The 18,989-nt window shown below is 42.9% G+C and overlaps 1 protein-coding gene across 1 annotated transcript in view; it reads left to right on the top strand.

Moving 5' to 3' along the window:
• The window catches only part of WSB2 (WD repeat and SOCS box containing 2), a 258,576-nt gene that overhangs the window by 190,907 nt on the left and 48,680 nt on the right, over positions 1 to 18,989 (top strand). The gene's annotated exons all lie outside the window — the stretch shown is intronic.

Below are 18,989 nucleotides of genomic sequence, written 5' to 3'. Positions count from 1 at the left end.
AACATGATTGAGAATCTATTTGAAAGAAAAAACTAAGTGAAGTGGAAGGCACAAGTGAAGAATGATACCATTTACATTTTGAAACATGGTAATCAATTTAAAACTGCATGCCCAGATTTGTTAACTGTTTGTAATACCAATATGTTTTAAGGCACTTGGTAGAGATATTGTACTAAAAACATCCACCTTTTGCCACAACTGTTTCAAAGTTTTCTTAGAAACAGTGAACCACCAACATTCTTCATGATGGTCAGACTTGTGCAGTAAGTTATGGTGTACACATCTTGCACAAGTTTCCTCACTCTGCTTTCCTGCCTCCCAAAAGAACGTTTATCCCGAGTTTCAGTAACAAGATTGCGGAGCAACGATGCTGATGTCCCAACAAATCGCAGCCCTGCTGCCAGAACAATCAGCAATTTTCAGTCAATGCAATGAGGATTAAAATCTACAGACTTCTAGCAGGAAGCCCAGAACAAGGTCACTGATCTGTTCTTCGATGAGTAGAATCTGATAGGCTTCCACGCTTGAGGCTCTCCCTGTTATCACTAAAAGATAATTTCATTCTCAGCATTCATTAATGGCTGGGTCTCCTAATGTGTGCTCTGCCCCATGTTAAAACTACTTACAATAGTGGTGTACTCAGCTCTAACCAACTTAATGAATACTTCCTTCTCCACCAGATCCACCTTTTTATAAAAAGTGAAACAGCTAACCAAGAAAGTGGATTGGAGTACTGCTGTCTGACTATCTGATCTTTGTCACCATATATACACTCCTGTGTGTCTATATATAGATAGTTATTTATATATTATAAGTGGAAAGTCACAACTCTTTGGTTTTCCTACAATATATGTTATTGTCTTGTTAACATCAGCATTGGTCTTTTGTCTAGCGACGGGGACTAAGACCACTTTAGTTACCATCCTCTTTGACTTCAGATTAAACATGAAGCATGTCTCTGCTATTTTTATATGGTGGATCATACTATCTTGATCCACCCTCTGAATATGGTATTCCTTCTTTAGGTGGGCTTGGCATATTTGCCCTTTATGGTCATAGCCAGATTTTGGTGCTCCCACCTTTCAGTTCTAAGCCACTGTCAATCTCGTTTGGGGTTTAGTGGGACTCTGCATGTAGCTGTTAAATACAATGGGGAAAGAGCAGTTACTGGGGTCTATCATAAGATAATTCTGCTTGCAAGTTAGTTTCCTACGCAAAGAAAGCGTGCCTTGTAGGGCCACACTGCGGATACAGCAGGGAATCATGTATGGGTTCATGTTTCTCACTGACCTGTCTTTCCATGAGGGAACTAGAAGAAGGCCACCTATCTGATAACCTAGTAACAAAAATCATCCATAATAAACTAAAATGAAGAATAAAAACTCTGGTCAGTTGTAAATGTATTTCATAGGCATACAAAATTGGGAAAGAAAACTTCACAATGGATCTGCAGTCAATATGTTAAAAAAATGTACAGTGCACCACAGCCAGTGATACTGCAGATATTTATTTTACTTACCACATCGTAAACCCTTACATATTTGACTTTGCCATACTTGGGACAATATTTTTACAGTACGGATTTTCGAATTTTTTTAGAGTTGCAATGAAGAATTCAGTACATTTGTTGAAAAAAATGTATATACATTTTCCAGTACATCTGGAATATACTGGGATATATATATATACTAGCAGCCCGTCCCGACGTTGTCCGGGAGCAAAAGGCTGCTTCAGGGCCTCCGCCCACCCCGCAGAAGATTTGTCTGTCAAGTCCAGGCCCTGTTCAACTGATTTGGCCCACTTGTGTTATTTTTTTAATTCGTATGTATTGTTTCCCGTATTTTATGTTGTCCGCAAGATGTGAGGAAAGTGTTGTGTCACCTGTTTAATGTTTTCTTTCGAAGGCTCTTTCCATGTGTTCGTTTTTGTATCCCTTCAAAGAAGTTTCCATTTTGTTTTGTCAATTGTGTGGTGAAGTCCTGGCAGTGCTCGAGTGATTATGGGCAGTTGTGTTATTTTTGTTATTGGTATGTCTTATTGTAAGCGTTTTATCTTGTCCGCAAGATGTGAGGAAAGTCTTGTGAATGCGCAGTCGATTGCGTTTCTCCGTTAAGAAATGTCGGCTTCTTTTGTTCGTGTTTACCCCCCTGTGACGTCATTGGTCAAAGGCCAATGGTTAACGACTTTTTTTTTTGTTAAGCCGAAGTCGTGTGTGTGTTTTCTTTAGTGCGTTGTGATTGGTGTAGTATGCAATTAATCCTGCCCCCTGTGTGGCGTCATTTGACACTCCTCGTCGATGTAAGCCCCCCCCCGGTTTTTAATGTGAAGGCGTCAATGTTGTCTGGGTAACTGCAACAAATGTGTGTATATTTCTTATAGCGCGCTGTTTTTGTATATTGGTGTTACCGCGCTGTATGTGTGAATTTAAATTCATTGAAAGCGCATTTCCGCTGTATGTGTTGGGATTTGCAAATGTTTGTTAGAAATTCATTGAAAGCGCATTTCTGCTCTATGTCTGCATATTGTGCCTTCTAAATTCAGTGAAGGCGCATTTCCGCTCTATGTGTGCATATGTAAGTGTGTTGTGAAGTCGCTTGGCCTATGTTTGTTATTTGCACTTGGCACGGCCCTGTAAACGCCCACATTTGTTGTTTGAGACTCCCACGACCACGCCCCCAAGGGACTACTTTACCACTTTTGGCGTTTTTGCTTTTTTAATGTATATGGTGTACATATCCATAGCCTATGTCCTTCTGCCACATCTCCCCTTTCAAATGGTGTATTGGGTGTAGTGATTGGTGCATTACTTATGTAGTTTACCTGGCTCAAAGGTTTGGGTTCTCTCTTTATAATAGTAGTATAGATATATATATATATATATATATATATATATATATATATATATATATATATATATATATATATATATATATATATATATATATATATATATATATATATATTGTCAAACAAAGTGCCCGAAAGCTTTTGAAAGCGCACACTCAGCAAGCTGAACCTTTCGGTCATTTTCACAAGGCATAGGCTGGCGCTGATGTTGCTATGGATTATTTGATAGACCTGACGCGTTTCATGGCTGCTGCCAATCATCAGAGGTCGCTTAGTAGAAGACTCATGCAGGCAGTTCTGGTTCTTTAAATTGGTTCTTTTCATGCCACGCCCTCATTAGGCTGCTCAATGTTCAAAATTGCATGCTGGTTTTAGTAGTTCCATCCAGAAATGTAATCTCACCTATAGTAGGTCCTGCTTTTGTGTCTTGATTTTTAAGCATTTCTTCACCCATAGTGGGCCCAATAAATCAGAGCGAGCATTTGTCGCCGCAGTTCGCCAAACCGTATTGGTCCGGATCCGGTTCCGAACACGGCTTCCTTAGGGGTGCAAGGACGGTGCTGCTTTCCGCGACAGGGCTGCCGCGTGAGTAATTGTCAAACAAAGTGCCCGAAAGCTTTTGAAAGCGCACACTCAGCAAGCTGAACCTTTCGGTCATTTTCACAAGGCATAGGCTGGCGCTGATGTTGCTTTGGATTATTTGATAGACCTGACGCGTTTCATGGCTGCTGCCAATCATCAGAGGTCGCTTAGTAGAAGACTCATGCAGGCAGTTCTGGTTCTTTAAATTGGTTCTTTTCATGCCACGCCCTCATTAGGCTGCTCAATGTTCAAAATTGCATGCTGGTTTTAGTAGTTCCATCCAGAAATGTAATCTCACCTATAGTAGGTCCTGCTTTTGTGTCTTGATTTTTAAGCATTTCTTCACCCATAGTGGGCCCAATAAATCAGAGCGAGCATTTGTCGCCGCAGTTCGCCAAACCGTATTGGTCCGGATCCGGTTCCGAACACGGCTTCCTTAGGGGTGCAAGGACGGTGCTGCTTTCCACGACAGGGCTGCCGCGTGAGTAATTGTCAAACAAAGTGCCCGAAAGCTTTTGAAAGCGCACACTCAGCAAGCTGAACCTTTCGGTCATTTTCACAAGGCATAGGCTGGCGCTGATGTTGCTTTGGATTATTTGATAGACCTGACGCGTTTCATGGCTGCTGCCAATCATCAGAGGTCGCTTAGTAGAAGACTCATGCAGGCAGTTCTGGTTCTTTAAATTGGTTCTTTTCATGCCACGCCCTCATTAGGCTGCTCAATGTTCAAAATTGCATGCTGGTTTTAGTAGTTCCATCCAGAAATGTAATCTCACCTATAGTAGGTCCTGCTTTTGTGTCTTGATTTTTAAGCATTTCTTCACCCATAGTGGGCCCAATAAATCAGAGCGAGCATTTGTCGCCGCAGTTCGCCAAACCGTATTGGTCCGGATCCGGTTCCGAACACGGCTTCCTTAGGGGTGCAAGGACGGTGCTGCTTTCCGCGACAGGGCTGCCGCGTGAGTAATTGTCAAACAAAGTGCCTGAAAGCTTTTGAAAGCGCACACTCAGCAAGCTGAACCTTTTGGTCATTTTCACAAGGCATAGGCTGGCGCTGATGTTGCTTTGGATTATTTGATAGACCTGACGCGTTTCATGGCTGCTGCCAATCATCAGAGGTCGCTTAGTAGAAGACTCATGCAGGCAGTTCTAGTTCTTTAAATTGGTTCTTTTCATGCCCGGCCGTGGGAAGGAGCTCCATCAACCAGCTGGTAGTGAAACCCCAAACCAGCTGGAGGAGGCTGCTGCTTTGCACCTTTCAGAGCAGACCGGCACAGCCTTCTACATGCTTAATTAGCCTGCCGAATAAATCCACGTCCTACTACAGGAAACAATGGAACTTTTAAATTCAAACCAACAACCGATTACTCAAATGAAACACTGCTTCTCGCATTGAAGGACTCCGTGTCCCAACAAGCACCATTAAACTGTGGACTTTGCACACGCCCCCTGGGGGCTGAACTTACCTTTAAAAAAATCGGAAATGAATAAAAAAACACACTAGCAATGCGAGCCCGAGTTGTGAAGTTTGTGGCCCTTGATGAAGAGGTTTGTCCTTGAAACGCGTTGGCCGAAAGAAAGCAAGATGGAAAAGTAAGCAAGGCCGCATTTGATAGCCTGTTGGCAGAGCGCCGTCGTGAGCCCTTCCAAATGCTCCTGGGCACTTTGAATTGCAAAATTTTGACACGGCGCCCGGCCGTGGGAAGGAGCTCCATCAACCAGCTGGTAGTGAAACCCCAAACCAGCTGGAGGAGGCTGCTGCTTTGCACCTTTCAGAGCAGACCGGCACAGCGTTCTACATGCTTAATTAGCCTGCCGAATAAATCCACGTCCTACTACAGGAAACAATGGAACTTTTAAATTCAAACCAACAACCGATTACTCAAATGAAACACTGCTTCTCGCATTGAAGGACTCCGTGTCCCAACAAGCACCATTAAACTGTGGACTTTGCACACGCCCCCTGGGGGCTGAACTTACCTTTAAAAAAATCGGAAATGAATAAAAAAACACACTAGCAATGCGAGCCCGAGTTGTGAAGTTTGTGGCCCTTGATGAAGAGGTTTGTCCTTGAAACGCGTTGGCCGAAAGAAAGCAAGATGGAAAAGTAAGCAAGGCCGCATTTGATAGCCTGTTGGCAGAGCGCCGTCGTGAGCCCTTCCAAATGCTCCTGGGCACTTTGAATTGCAAAATTTTGACACGGCGCCCGGCCGTGGGAAGGAGCTCCATCCACCAGCTGGTAGTGAAACCCCAAACCAGCTGGAGGAGGCTGCTGCTTTGCACCTTTCAGAGCAGACCGGCACAGCGTTCTACATGCTTAATTAGCCTGCCGAATAAATCCACGTCCTACTACAGGAAACAATGGAACTTTTAAATTCAAACCAACAACCGATTACTCAAATGAAACACTGCTTCTCGCATTGAAGGACTCCGTGTCCCAACAAGCACCATTAAACTGTGGACTTTGCACACGCCCCCTGGGGGCTGAACTTACCTTTAAAAAAATCGGAAATGAATAAAAAAACACACTAGCAATGCGAGCCCGAGTTGTGAAGTTTGTGGCCCTTGATGAAGAGGTTTGTCCTTGAAACGCGTTGGCCGAAAGAAAGCAAGATGGAAAAGTAAGCAAGGCCGCATTTGATAGCCTGTTGGCAGAGCGCCGTCGTGAGCCCTTCCAAATGCTCCTGGGCACTTTGAATTGCAAAATTTTGACACGGCGCCCGGCCGTGGGAAGGAGCTCCATCAACCAGCTGGTAGTGAAACCCCAAACCAGCTGGAGGAGGCTGCTGCTTTGCACCTTTCAGAGCAGACCGGCACAGCGTTCTACATGCTTAATTAGCCTGCCGAATAAATCCACGTCCTACTACAGGAAACAATGGAACTTTTAAATTCAAACCAACAACCGATTACTCAAATGAAACACTGCTTCTCGCATTGAAGGACTCCGTGTCCCAACAAGCACCATTAAACTGTGGACTTTGCACACGCCCCCTGGGGGCTGAACTTACCTTTAAAAAAATCGGAAATGAATAAAAAAACACACTAGCAATGCGAGCCCGAGTTGTGAAGTTTGTGGCCCTTGATGAAGAGGTTTGTCCTTGAAACGCGTTGGCCGAAAGAAAGCAAGATGGAAAAGTAAGCAAGGCCGCATTTGATAGCCTGTTGGCAGAGCGCCGCCGTGAGCCCTTCCAAATGCTCCTGGGCACTTTGAATTGCAAAATTTTGACACGGCGCCCGGCCGTGGGAAGGAGCTCCATCAACCAGCTGGTAGTGAAACCCCAAACCAGCTGGAGGAGGCTGCTGCTTTGCACCTTTCAGAGCAGACCGGCACAGCGTTCTACATGCTTAATTAGCCTGCCGAATAAATCCACGTCCTACTACAGGAAACAATGGAACTTTTAAATTCAAACCAACAACCGATTACTCAAATGAAACACTGCTTCTCGCATTGAAGGACTCCGTGTCCCAACAAGCACCATTAAACTGTGGACTTTGCACACGCCCCCTGGGGGCTGAACTTACCTTTAAAAAAATCGGAAATGAATAAAAAAACACACTAGCAATGCGAGCCCGAGTTGTGAAGTTTGTGGCCCTTGATGAAGAGGTTTGTCCTTGAAACGCGTTGGCCGAAAGAAAGCAAGATGGAAAAGTAAGCAAGGCCGCATTTGATAGCCTGTTGGCAGAGCGCCGTCGTGAGCCCTTCCAAATGCTCCTGGGCACTTTGAATTGCAAAATTTTGACACGGCGCCCGGCCGTGGGAAGGAGCTCCATCAACCAGCTGGTAGTGAAACCCCAAACCAGCTGGAGGAGGCTGCTGCTTTGCACCTTTCAGAGCAGACCGGCACAGCGTTCTACATGCTTAATTAGCCTGCCGAATAAATCCACGTCCTACTACAGGAAACAATGGAACTTTTAAATTCAAACCAACAACCGATTACTCAAATGAAACACTGCTTCTCGCATTGAAGGACTCCGTGTCCCAACAAGCACCATTAAACTGTGGACTTTGCACACGCCCCCTGGGGGCTGAACTTACCTTTAAAAAAATCGGAAATGAATAAAAAAACACACTAGCAATGCGAGCCCGAGTTGTGAAGTTTGTGGCCCTTGATGAAGAGGTTTGTCCTTGAAACGCGTTGGCCGAAAGAAAGCAAGATGGAAAAGTAAGCAAGGCCGCATTTGATAGCCTGTTGGCAGAGCGCCGTCGTGAGCCCTTCCAAATGCTCCTGGGCACTTTGAATTGCAAAATTTTGACACGGCGCCCGGCCGTGGGAAGGAGCTCCATCAACCAGCTGGTAGTGAAACCCCAAACCAGCTGGAGGAGGCTGCTGCTTTGCACCTTTCAGAGCAGACCGGCACAGCGTTCTACATGCTTAATTAGCCTGCCGAATAAATCCACGTCCTACTACAGGAAACAATGGAACTTTTAAATTCAAACCAACAACCGATTACTCAAATGAAACACTGCTTCTCGCATTGAAGGACTCCGTGTCCCAACAAGCACCATTAAACTGTGGACTTTGCACACGCCCCCTGGGGGCTGAACTTACCTTTAAAAAAATCGGAAATGAATAAAAAAACACACTAGCAATGCGAGCCCGAGTTGTGAAGTTTGTGGCCCTTGATGAAGAGGTTTGTCCTTGAAACGCGTTGGCCGAAAGAAAGCAAGATGGAAAAGTAAGCAAGGCCGCATTTGATAGCCTGTTGGCAGAGCGCCGTCGTGAGCCCTTCCAAATGCTCCTGGGCACTTTGAATTGCAAAATTTTGACACGGCGCCCGGCCGTGGGAAGGAGCTCCATCAACCAGCTGGTAGTGAAACCCCAAACCAGCTGGAGGAGGCTGCTGCTTTGCACCTTTCAGAGCAGACCGGCACAGCGTTCTACATGCTTAATTAGCCTGCCGAATAAATCCACGTCCTACTACAGGAAACAATGGAACTTTTAAATTCAAACCAACAACCGATTACTCAAATGAAACACTGCTTCTCGCATTGAAGGACTCCGTGTCCCAATAAGCGCCATTAAACTGTGGACTTTGCACACGCCCCCTGGGGGCTGAACTTACCTTTAAAAAAAATCGGAAATGAATAAAAAAACACACTAGCAATGCGAGCCCGAGTTGTGAAGTTTGTGGCCCTTGATGAAGAGGTTTGTCCTTGAAACGCGTTGGCCGAAAGAAAGCAAGATGGAAAAGTAAGCAAGGCCGCATTTGATAGCCTGTTGGCAGAGCGCCGTCGTGAGCCCTTCCAAATGCTCCTGGGCACTTTGAATTGCAAAATTTTGACACGGCGCCCGGCCGTGGGAAGGAGCTCCATCAACCAGCTGGTAGTGAAACCCCAAACCAGCTGGAGGAGGCTGCTGCTTTGCACCTTTCAGAGCAGACCGGCACAGCGTTCTACATGCTTAATTAGCCTGCCGAATAAATCCACGTCCTACTACAGGAAACAATGGAACTTTTAAATTCAAACCAACAACCGATTACTCAAATGAAACACTGCTTCTCGCATTGAAGGACTCCGTGTCCCAACAAGCACCATTAAACTGTGGACTTTGCACACGCCCCCTGGGGGCTGAACTTACCTTTAAAAAAATCGGAAATGAATAAAAAAACACACTAGCAATGCGAGCCCGAGTTGTGAAGTTTGTGGCCCTTGATGAAGAGGTTTGTCCTTGAAACGCGTTGGCCGAAAGAAAGCAAGATGGAAAAGTAAGCAAGGCCGCATTTGATAGCCTGTTGGCAGAGCGCCGTCGTGAGCCCTTCCAAATGCTCCTGGGCACTTTGAATTGCAATATATATATATATATATATATATATATATATATATATATATATATGTATATGTATATATGTATATGTATATATGTATATGTATATATATATGTATATGTGTATATGTATATATGTATATATGTATATACTATTGCCGAGGGCTAAAGAGGTACCCCAGAGTGGCGAATTAATTAGGCCCCGCATGATCATTACATACAGCCGCCAGCATTCTGCCATTAGAAGAATTTTCAATCGTAATTGGAACTTGATATTGGGGGATCCAATTATTGGCAGTAAGGTTGTCAACAGTCCACTCGTCACGTTTAGGAGGTCTGTATCTATGGCCAGATCTTTAGTCAAAAACAGCTTGGAACCACAGATGTCAAATACCTGGAAGGCCCTGGGGAGGGGTTTCAAAAAATGCTTGCAGTGCAAAGCTTGCAAGCACGGAATTAATAAGACCAATTATGCTGTCCCATTCTCAGAGACCCCAAAAGAGATTTCCAAGCGTTTGAACTGTAAAACAGATTATGCGGTCTATGTGCTGGAGTGCAGTTGTGGGCTCCGGTATGTGGGGAGTACCCGCCTGCCGGTGCACCAACGTGTGCTCCAGCACATTAGAGCCATCAAAAACAAAGATCAGGCCTATCCTGTGGCGAGGCATTTCGAGTCAGACCATAATTCCAATCCAGTTCATCTCACATATTTTGCAGTAGACACAGTTTGGCCCATGAAGAGAGGGGGCAATCGAGAGGCGAGGCTTCGTTTACTCGAAACCAGATATATTCTGGAAATGAACAGTAAGCAACCACATGGGCTTAATGCAACTGAAGATTTGTACACATGTCTGTAAATAATTTGCATTACTTTAGACATACAATCGTTTCTGAGCAGGTGCTTTTTTAACAACTAGATGTTAGGACTGTTTTGACAACGTGTTCTAAAAATAGCATATGGCTAATTTAGTTGTAAATACACTAATAGTAGGATATCAAAACTGTGGTAGACAGTACTTTTAAGAAGGGATTTTCGTTGATATGAAATATACAAACATATAGGTATATTGATTGTTGTCGTTTTGTGCCAAATGCTCTGGCTGCAAGTAATTTAAATTAATGGAACACTAGGTTCATTAATACATTCTGCCTTTCTCGTTTCATGTATTTATGAGAGCAATAACATCTAGAGAGGGCAACCTTGGATGGCTATCCATGGAATTTTTGTGTTGAAATAAGAACATATAGAATGTGGATTTTCTTAATTTATCACTTGCACAAAAAAAGAGGAAAAGTAAAAAAGAAAAAATTATATAATTCTGCACTCATTGTTTTGTGCCGAGAAGGAGACCTTCAACCAAACAGCGTAGTTATGAGTTTTCCAATGAAGTATATGCTCACTTGAGCTTTATTTTCACAAACAAATTTTGATGCTGCCCACTTGGGCTTTATTCTGTGTGTTTGAATTTGTGCATACTAGATGAGAGAGTTAATTATACAACTTGACTAACATGAACTAAGCAGGGGATTTAATCGTGCCCCTGCTTTAGGTCAATGAAATGTTCCCATAAATGGAAATAGATCAAATATTGGATCAGGTGGTGCAGTTTTAAAGTATTTAAAATGTTTAAGTATTTATTTATTTACATATTTTATAACTTGTATGTATGCACAGGTGAAATGTACAATGAAACCATGTGAAACTAAGTATTTTTTCCATGTTTGTTACTTCTGATGTAAAAATAACGCGCGCACTGGCACTTTAAATCTCGGCACTTGCTCTCAGCAACTTGCCATGTGACCAAGCTTTGCAAGAGGCGAAACGCGTAATGGCGGCGGCAGGCTTGCTGGAGAATAAAGACTTCAATTGAGCACTGAATCTGGGTCTGTTCCTTCGTCATTGTATAGCTGTGTACTGGGGCGGCTGCTCCAGTTTGACGAATTTACGTTCATGTATATATATATATATATATATATATGTGTGTATATATAATTTTTTTTATTTTTTTTAATATATATTGTATATATATATATATGCAAATTCGCCACATGAACTGAAGCAGCCGCCTCAGCCCTGGAATCAAAAAATGACGAAAGAACATTTCGAAATGGGTAACAATCAACATGGAAAAAATACTTCATTCACATGTATTTACATCACAATGCAATCTCGCAATACAATGTTGGATGCGCATGCAACCAAAATATAAAATATATAAATACGTATTTAAACATTTTAAAACTCTGATATTGATCTCTGTATAAATACAGGTAAGACAATGGATAGGGATGATAAAATCTCACATCCTATTAAATCATACGATTTTTTAGATCTCATTGTTCATTTCACATCCACGAATGTACACTAAACATTGTAAACAATCAAGCCCCAGTGGGCTAAGACCCTCAGAAAATTGCTGTCATTTATCAGTTGTTTTCTTTCAATCGGCAATTAAAGAAGTGCAAAATTTGATTTTTTTCTAAAGTGCTGGTGCAAGTGCTAAATGAAATAAACAAAACTGTTTTCAAAGAAGATAGAGCTGATGATAGATCCCACAGATGCTACTCCGGGGCTGCCCTCCTTATTGCAGAGCTCTTTGATTTAAGATATGAGGTAGAGCCGGCAACTAAATATTGAGAAAGAATTCATCAAATATAAACAAATACCATATCGAAAGTGCAAACTGTCAATCAAAGATCCCAGATCCCTGGATCCAGAGACAACTCTTAACTATCATGTGCTGTACTGAATCTACCTATGGAAAGTTCCCGACTACAATGCAAGTACATCTCTACATTGTTAAGAACCTTGCAGGAACACCCAACTAAAATTTAATGCAAATGAGGTCTAAAAGGAAGTAAATCGAAAACAATTTACAAACAGGTATATAGATCCTCTGTTGCATTAAGCCCATAAGGTTGCTTACTGTCTAACTCCAGGATGTATCTCGTTTCGAGAAGACGAAGCCTCGCATCCCGATTTCCACCTCTCTTCATTGGCCAAACTGAATCAATTGCGTAATAAGACAGATGCATGGGATTAGAACTATGCTCATGTTCAAAATGCCTAGCCACATGGTAGGCCTGATCTTTGTTATTTATAACTCTAATGTGCTGGAGCACGAGCTTGTGGACCGGCAGGCGGGTACTACCCACATACCTAAGTCCACAAGTGCACTCCAGCACATAGACCGCATAGTCTGTTTTACAATTCAGGCGTTTGGTAATTTCTCTAGGTGTTTGTGAGAATGGGACAACATATTTAGTCTTGTTGACCCCATGTTTACATGCCTTACATTGTGTACATTTCCTGAAGCCGCTGCCTAGGGCCTTCCAAGTGGTCGAGATTTGTGGTTCCAAGGTATTTTTGACCAATGACTTGGCCATGGATTTTGATTTCCTGAAAGTGAGAAGTGGCTTATTCAACACTTTGTTGCCAATGATTGGATCCCCCAGTATGAGGTTCCAGTTCTGATTAAATATTTTTCTAATGGCTGAGTGTTGCCGGCTATATGTTACAATCATGCGAGGTCTGATTACTTCCCCAGCCGGGGTTGTATCAACCTCCTTGTTTTTAGGGATAAGTGCATTTTCTCGGGATATAAGCTGCGTTCTTCTCTGGGCAGACTCAATTATAGCTTTTGAATTTCCCCTATCAAGGAATCTACACTTGCTCGCCTCTTGAGCCAACTCGCATTCCTCATCACTGCTGCAAATCCGCCTGATACGTAACATCTCTCCATAGGGAATGCTCCGTATCAGGTGGCTGGGGTGATGACTTGCTGCATGCAGGATGGTATTACCCGCAGTGGGCTTTCTGAATAGTTTCGTTTGTATGCGGTTGTTTTCAACATAGATTTCCATGTCTAGAAAATTAACAGTCCCTGCATGAATGCATGATGTAAAGCATAGATTTAAACTGTTAACATTTAGCCTGTTGACAAATTGAATAGCTGCTTCCTCCGTCCCTCTCCAAACAAAAAATAAGTCATCTATATATCTTAGGTAGGTGACCACATGCTGTTCCATGATTGTACGCAGATCCCCCGCCAGGACCTGTTCCTCCCACAGCCCCATGTGCAAACATGCGTAGCTGGGGGAGGAACAGGCCCCCATGGTGACACCTCTTATTTGTTTGTAAATTTGATTATTAAACAAGAAGAAATTCTGCTCTAGACACATTTGAACCATGGACAACAGCATCCTGTTATGCACCCCATAATATATAGGACGTTTGTTCAGGAAATGTTCAATCGCCTTGAGACCATCTCGGTGTCCAATAGAGGTATATAACGATGATACATCAAGGGTCATAAGCAAAAAGCCTGGACCCCACACCAACTGTTCTGTTTTACGAATGAAATCTGTTGAATCTTGTACATAAGACCCCAGTCCTTTGACCCAATCCTGTAGGAAGAAGTCTATGTATTTGGAGACATTCTCCAGGGAGCTGTTGATGGCAGAAATAATTGGGCGCCCAGGTGGTTTGTTACAGTCCATGTGTACTTTGGGGATTAAATAAAAGGATGGTACCACTGGATGCTCTTTTTTCATAAATCGGAATTCATCCTCAGTGATAATCCCCCCACTTCTCCAAGCCTGGAGTTTCGCTATTTGGTCCCCCCATGCAGCTCTCAAGGTGGGCCAATTGCTCTTTCTGTAACAAGAAATGTCGTTTAGTTGTTTTTCTGCCTCCTCCAAATATATCTCACGGGGCCACAATACAACATTTCCCCCTTTGTCCGCCTGTCGCACCAAAATATTGTTGTCCGCGCTCAATTTTTTAACCAGTTGATTATAGCTCCAATTTTGTTTGGTGATTTTGGGACGTCTACTGTTGGTAGCAATATATAGATGTTTAAGCTCCTTTACCACCAAGTCATGATAAACGTCAATGCTATCGTGGAGCATTATCGGTTGGAACGTGGACTTTGGTTTGAAAGATGTTAAGCCTGCAGCTGCATTATCTCTCCCCAGATTAGAATCACCCCCCTGGCTGCCAATAGTTTTCTTTTGTAGGGACCATATTTCATTCATGCCATCTTGGTCCCCCACGGTCAGCAAAGTGGGGCTTCTAACCTCAACAGGATGTTGTTTTTTCGACTGAAGGCTGTGAAATTTGTTCAGTTTCAATTTCCGAACAAATCTGTAATTGTCCATTCGTACATCTGCGTAATTAAAATCACATGGCGGGCAAAACGACAAGCCCAGAGACAGTACGGCTTCTTTAGGCCGAGTCAGCACAGTCTCTGTTAAATTAATTACTGAGTTGGGGTTTCCGCTTGCGTTGTGTTGCGTTTTTGAAATCAGTTCCACCTACCTCTTGGGGGTCCCTTTGATTTGCCCCTGGCGGCTCCGGCATTTTTTGCGGCGTTGGTTCCGCCTGTAGTTCCGCCTGGTGTTTGTTTTGTTCGTGAGCGTAACGTGTCTCTCCGGTCCAGGCAGAGGCAATCGACCTCCTCCGCCATGGAAAGTTTGGTAAACCCCAAGGTCGGGTCCGTTCTATTTTCACCCTCTGCCTCACTTTCGATGTTAGAGCTAAGGTCAGATCCTGAGATAGAGTTTTCACGTACCCCAGAAGTTTTATTTTGTGCACCCTTGACTCTTGCTTTCACTCCATCGTATCGTCTAGCAAAGGTGAAAATTTGGCCGTTTAGGTAATCTAGCCGATCTCTTTCAAATTTGTAAGTCTTTCTTTTTTTGATTACCTCCTCTTCCTTATTTAAACGGACCAACATTTCATCACGCAATTTCTTGATTTGTTCATTCATGCCCAATTCCGCAATCTCTTCCTCCAGTTTGTCAATTTCACCCTTTAATTTCATGTGGTCACTTAATGCATATTTTACAAGGATTTTTAATAATTTCGCTGACGATTCCAAGTTGGATTCAGCCCATTCTTTGAGCATAGCAGGGTCGGGATTCTCGTGTATATGTGTATATATATATATATATATATATATATATATATATATATATATATATATATATAGTTGTTGTGGTACGCATCTTTCTAGGGTTTTGGACAGAAGGGGGAGGTTGGACACGGTCTAAAGTTATTCAGCTTTGTAATGTTGAGGCCGGGTTTTTTCAGCAAGGGTGTGACTTGTTCCATTTTAAGGCAGTCTGGAACAACTCCATATTTCAAGGAGCTATTTATGATAGTGCACCAAAGCAGAGCTAGGGTGCGCTTCAGTTTTTTGGTCAGTAGGGGAGGAATGGGGGCTAGGACATGAGCTGAGGGTTTGGAGGTGGAGATCATCATGACTATCTCAGATTCTTGAAAGGGGCAGAAGCTTAGCCAGGAATTGGAAGAGGTACAGGGAGAGAAATCGAGCGTCCCGGATGTGATGCTCCTAGTGGGGTGCGTATTGTTGGCGTCTAGTGAGAGTTCGATCTTAGTGATCTTATCATTCAAGAAGTTGGTGCAGAGTTCTTTGGACGCCTGTATGGAGGAGGTCACGGCCTTGGAGGTTTGTTGCCTGATGATGCTATAGAACTCCTTGGGTCTTTTTTTGCGCTGTCCAGCGCCAAAAGGAAAAAGCTAAATTTCTTGTTTTTTATGTGATTGTTGTACTTCCTACGGGCTGTTTTGAGTTGTTCGTGGAGGATGGAGATAGGGTTATTCCTCCAGCTGCTTTCTTTGGCTCTTAGTTTTCTCCTTTCAGAATTGAGGTTGGAGTTAAACCATGACCTGGATGGAATGGCTCGTCTTTTTTTCAGCTTTGGGGGAGCTAGCTAGTCAAGCATGGTCACTAGCTATGCGTTGTAACGCTTGGTGAGTTCGGTTGTGGAGAGATGGTCAATGGTGTAGGAAAGAAGCAAGCTTATCCGTTCTTCAAGGACTACCATGGGAATCTGGGAGAAGTTTCTGATCCATTTGCGGGGGTATTGCATAGGCACTTGAGAGAGTTTGTTGGTTGATATGAAATAAGATCCTGTGGTGGTCTGACTAGTCCACGGGGAGTATGTAGTTGATTGTAATTGTGTTTCTTTGAGCGATGATGGCATCCAAGGTGGCTCCTTTTGTAGTGCGTCTCCTCCGTGCAGTATTAGGTTAAATTGTTGTCACAGAGGAGATTGGATAGCGTTTGAATTAGCGGGTTGTTAGTTTCATCCCACCGCAGGTTAAGGTCGCCAAGAATTAGGTTGTTGGCATCTCCAAGTGCACCTTAAGCTATCCGGTCAGATAAGTGTTCCCCGAATGCGGAGGTGTTGCCTGGTGGATGATGGAGATGGTGGCAGAGCAAAGTTCCATTATCTTTGGTCTTTATGTTGGTTGAAAGACATTCAAATGTGTTGTAATTGCATGATTCTATTTCCGTGATGACCATGTTGTCTATATGAATGATAGCTACCCCTCCCCCTCGCTGGTCTTTTCTGTCTTTGTAAATAATGGAAAAACCTAGGGGCACAAGTATGTCATGGTGAGGAGAAATCCTTGAGCGAGGTATCCCTGATAAACGCGATGTCCTGCGAGACTTGCCCTTCCTTAAGTGATTTAGAAGAAACGTTTGGATAACAAGACTTTGAGCGAATCATTGCAAACGGGCATGCAGGGACTGGGTCAGGTGCCAACAAAACCTTGGTGTTACCTCTGGGTAGGTTGTTGTTTGTACAGTAAGTGTTTCTTCCTAGCTACTGAAATATGTCCACAAGCCTATCAGAGTGGGAGGATGGAAATTATAAAGGTGTCCTATACCTTGACTTTTTAAAGTTAATTTACAGTCCAGAAACCAGGTAAATATATACAATATTCTCCAGAATTAATGTTTGAGCCTCTGCAGAGTCTTTTACATGAAGCAGCTTTAAATCCGCTCATAGAAATCCCAAAAGAATGCCACAATATCTAAATCTGCTTCACATTGTCCTTTGTGGAAGCAAATATGGTAAAAGCAGTAGTAACAAGGCCTTGTTCTTCGTTGCACGTCTTAGCTGATTATTATCTTCCACTCATTTCCTTTTCAGTTGATTCACTACACAGAAATCTATTCCATTCTGAAGCTTGAGGTTAAAATGAAATCCATTGTAAGGTTTGAAAAAGTTTATCTCAAAAAGTTGATCTGATCCCTGGTATAATACATGATCTGCATTCAAGAACATACAACATCTTCGTGAAGCAAAACCCTAACATCTTAGGTTAATGGCTCCGTGCGTCCTAGGTTTAAACCTGGTCCCACTCACTAAAGAACTGATTCTTGTGTGAATCTTCATTGCCATGGTTTTACAACTGATCTTAATTTATAGATTCTTCATTGGTGGGAGTTGCATTTCTCCAGTATATTTACCATGAATATGGTCGCTGATATAGTGCTGCACTTACGTTGTCCTTAGGTCTGCCCTTGTCTTTGACATACAAGTGTAATTTCTATAATTGCTGTACCAGTGCATCCTTGTACATCCGGTAGATTTCAGATGGGAATCCATTTCAGTCTGAGTTCCCCTGTTGACTCCATTACATGCATATTAAACTTTTCTTTCTAGCTCGTATTTCTGTTTCATTTCTAAGTCGGTGGCCTTGGCATTCTCAAGTAAGTTGCACGTTTGGTGAGGGCCTGCTATAGGCGTCTACAAGCTGAGGCTTTCATTCTGATTTGTAAACAGTTTATATATTTCTTAATGTCCATTATGTTTCAGGCAGCAATTTTTGAACACTGTGATATTCCTATGTAATCACTAGTCCAGTCATCAATTTACCACGATTATCCCCAGCCTTACGCTGACATGATGTGTCCTACTGATAATCAACCTGATACAGAATATGTTTGCGTTCAGATGCGCTCTCGAGCAGCTCAAACTCGGGAACTGAGTTTCAAGCTGTATAAATATTTCAAGTTACGTATTAGTTCCTTCCTTATACAAACCAGACCATATGAAAAGCAAAAGGCTGCTAAATTAAATAAAAATCCTTTTCACTGGTCTTCCCATTCCCTCCAAAATAGTTGTTCAGTTCACTTTTAAGCTAGAACTCTTAGGTGAGCAAAGAGAACAGACCAGAAAAGACTCTTTCCACTACTGCTTCTCCTTTTTTGTTGTTGACCTCAATTCAAGCATGCTAAAGTGGGAGAGATTTGCTCATGATTGCAAGCGAAGGGAATGTGTTAAACTGGCTCATTGCTCCATTGCATCTGACTGTTCTTACAAAACTTTGAACAGCATTCTGTTTTTGAATCCCTTTAAGACATTTATGAAAGGTTTTAAAGAGATTTATCCCAACATGTATTGTCCCAACACAGTTTAGGAGCTTGAATATTGTACTCTGACGTTACCTTTTGACATCCTGCATTGATGTGACCTTAGAGCCACCTTGGATGGTGGTCTTTTTGTGGCCAAATACTTTGTTACTTATCATTTGTAAATTAGGAGAAACAGCCAAATATTATTTAAGTTTACACATTCACCATGACAGAATTTCGTATTTTTCACAAATCTGGATTCAACCCTGAGCTCTCATTGAATTCATTCACTATCAGAAGAGCCATCCTATACTACATTCAGCACACAAAGCTATTTTCTGCCACAACCTGAGCCTTTGCAATCTTTACCAGCCTCAGAAAGGGAAGGCCATTTTGAGATCAGAGTTCTGCAGATGTATCCAGGTCTACTAGGCACACGCTTGGAGGTAGCTTTCTACCACACCACCGTCCCATCCTCTCACACCACCATCCCATCCCCTCACCCCGCAAACCCATAATGGCTCCAAGAAAGGGGTCTATACAGTTTTCTTGTAAGACAACATAACCAAAACCTGACCTTTGCAATGGAGCTTTGTGTCGTTTGCCCACACTTTGAACA

The sequence above is a fragment of the Lissotriton vulgaris genome, chromosome 11 (genome assembly GCF_964263255.1).
Source record: "Lissotriton vulgaris chromosome 11, aLisVul1.2, whole genome shotgun sequence".
Lineage (NCBI taxonomy): Eukaryota > Metazoa > Chordata > Amphibia > Caudata > Salamandridae > Lissotriton > Lissotriton vulgaris.
Note: the sequence above shows the minus strand (reverse complement) of the source record. Positions and strands in the feature narration are given on the sequence as shown.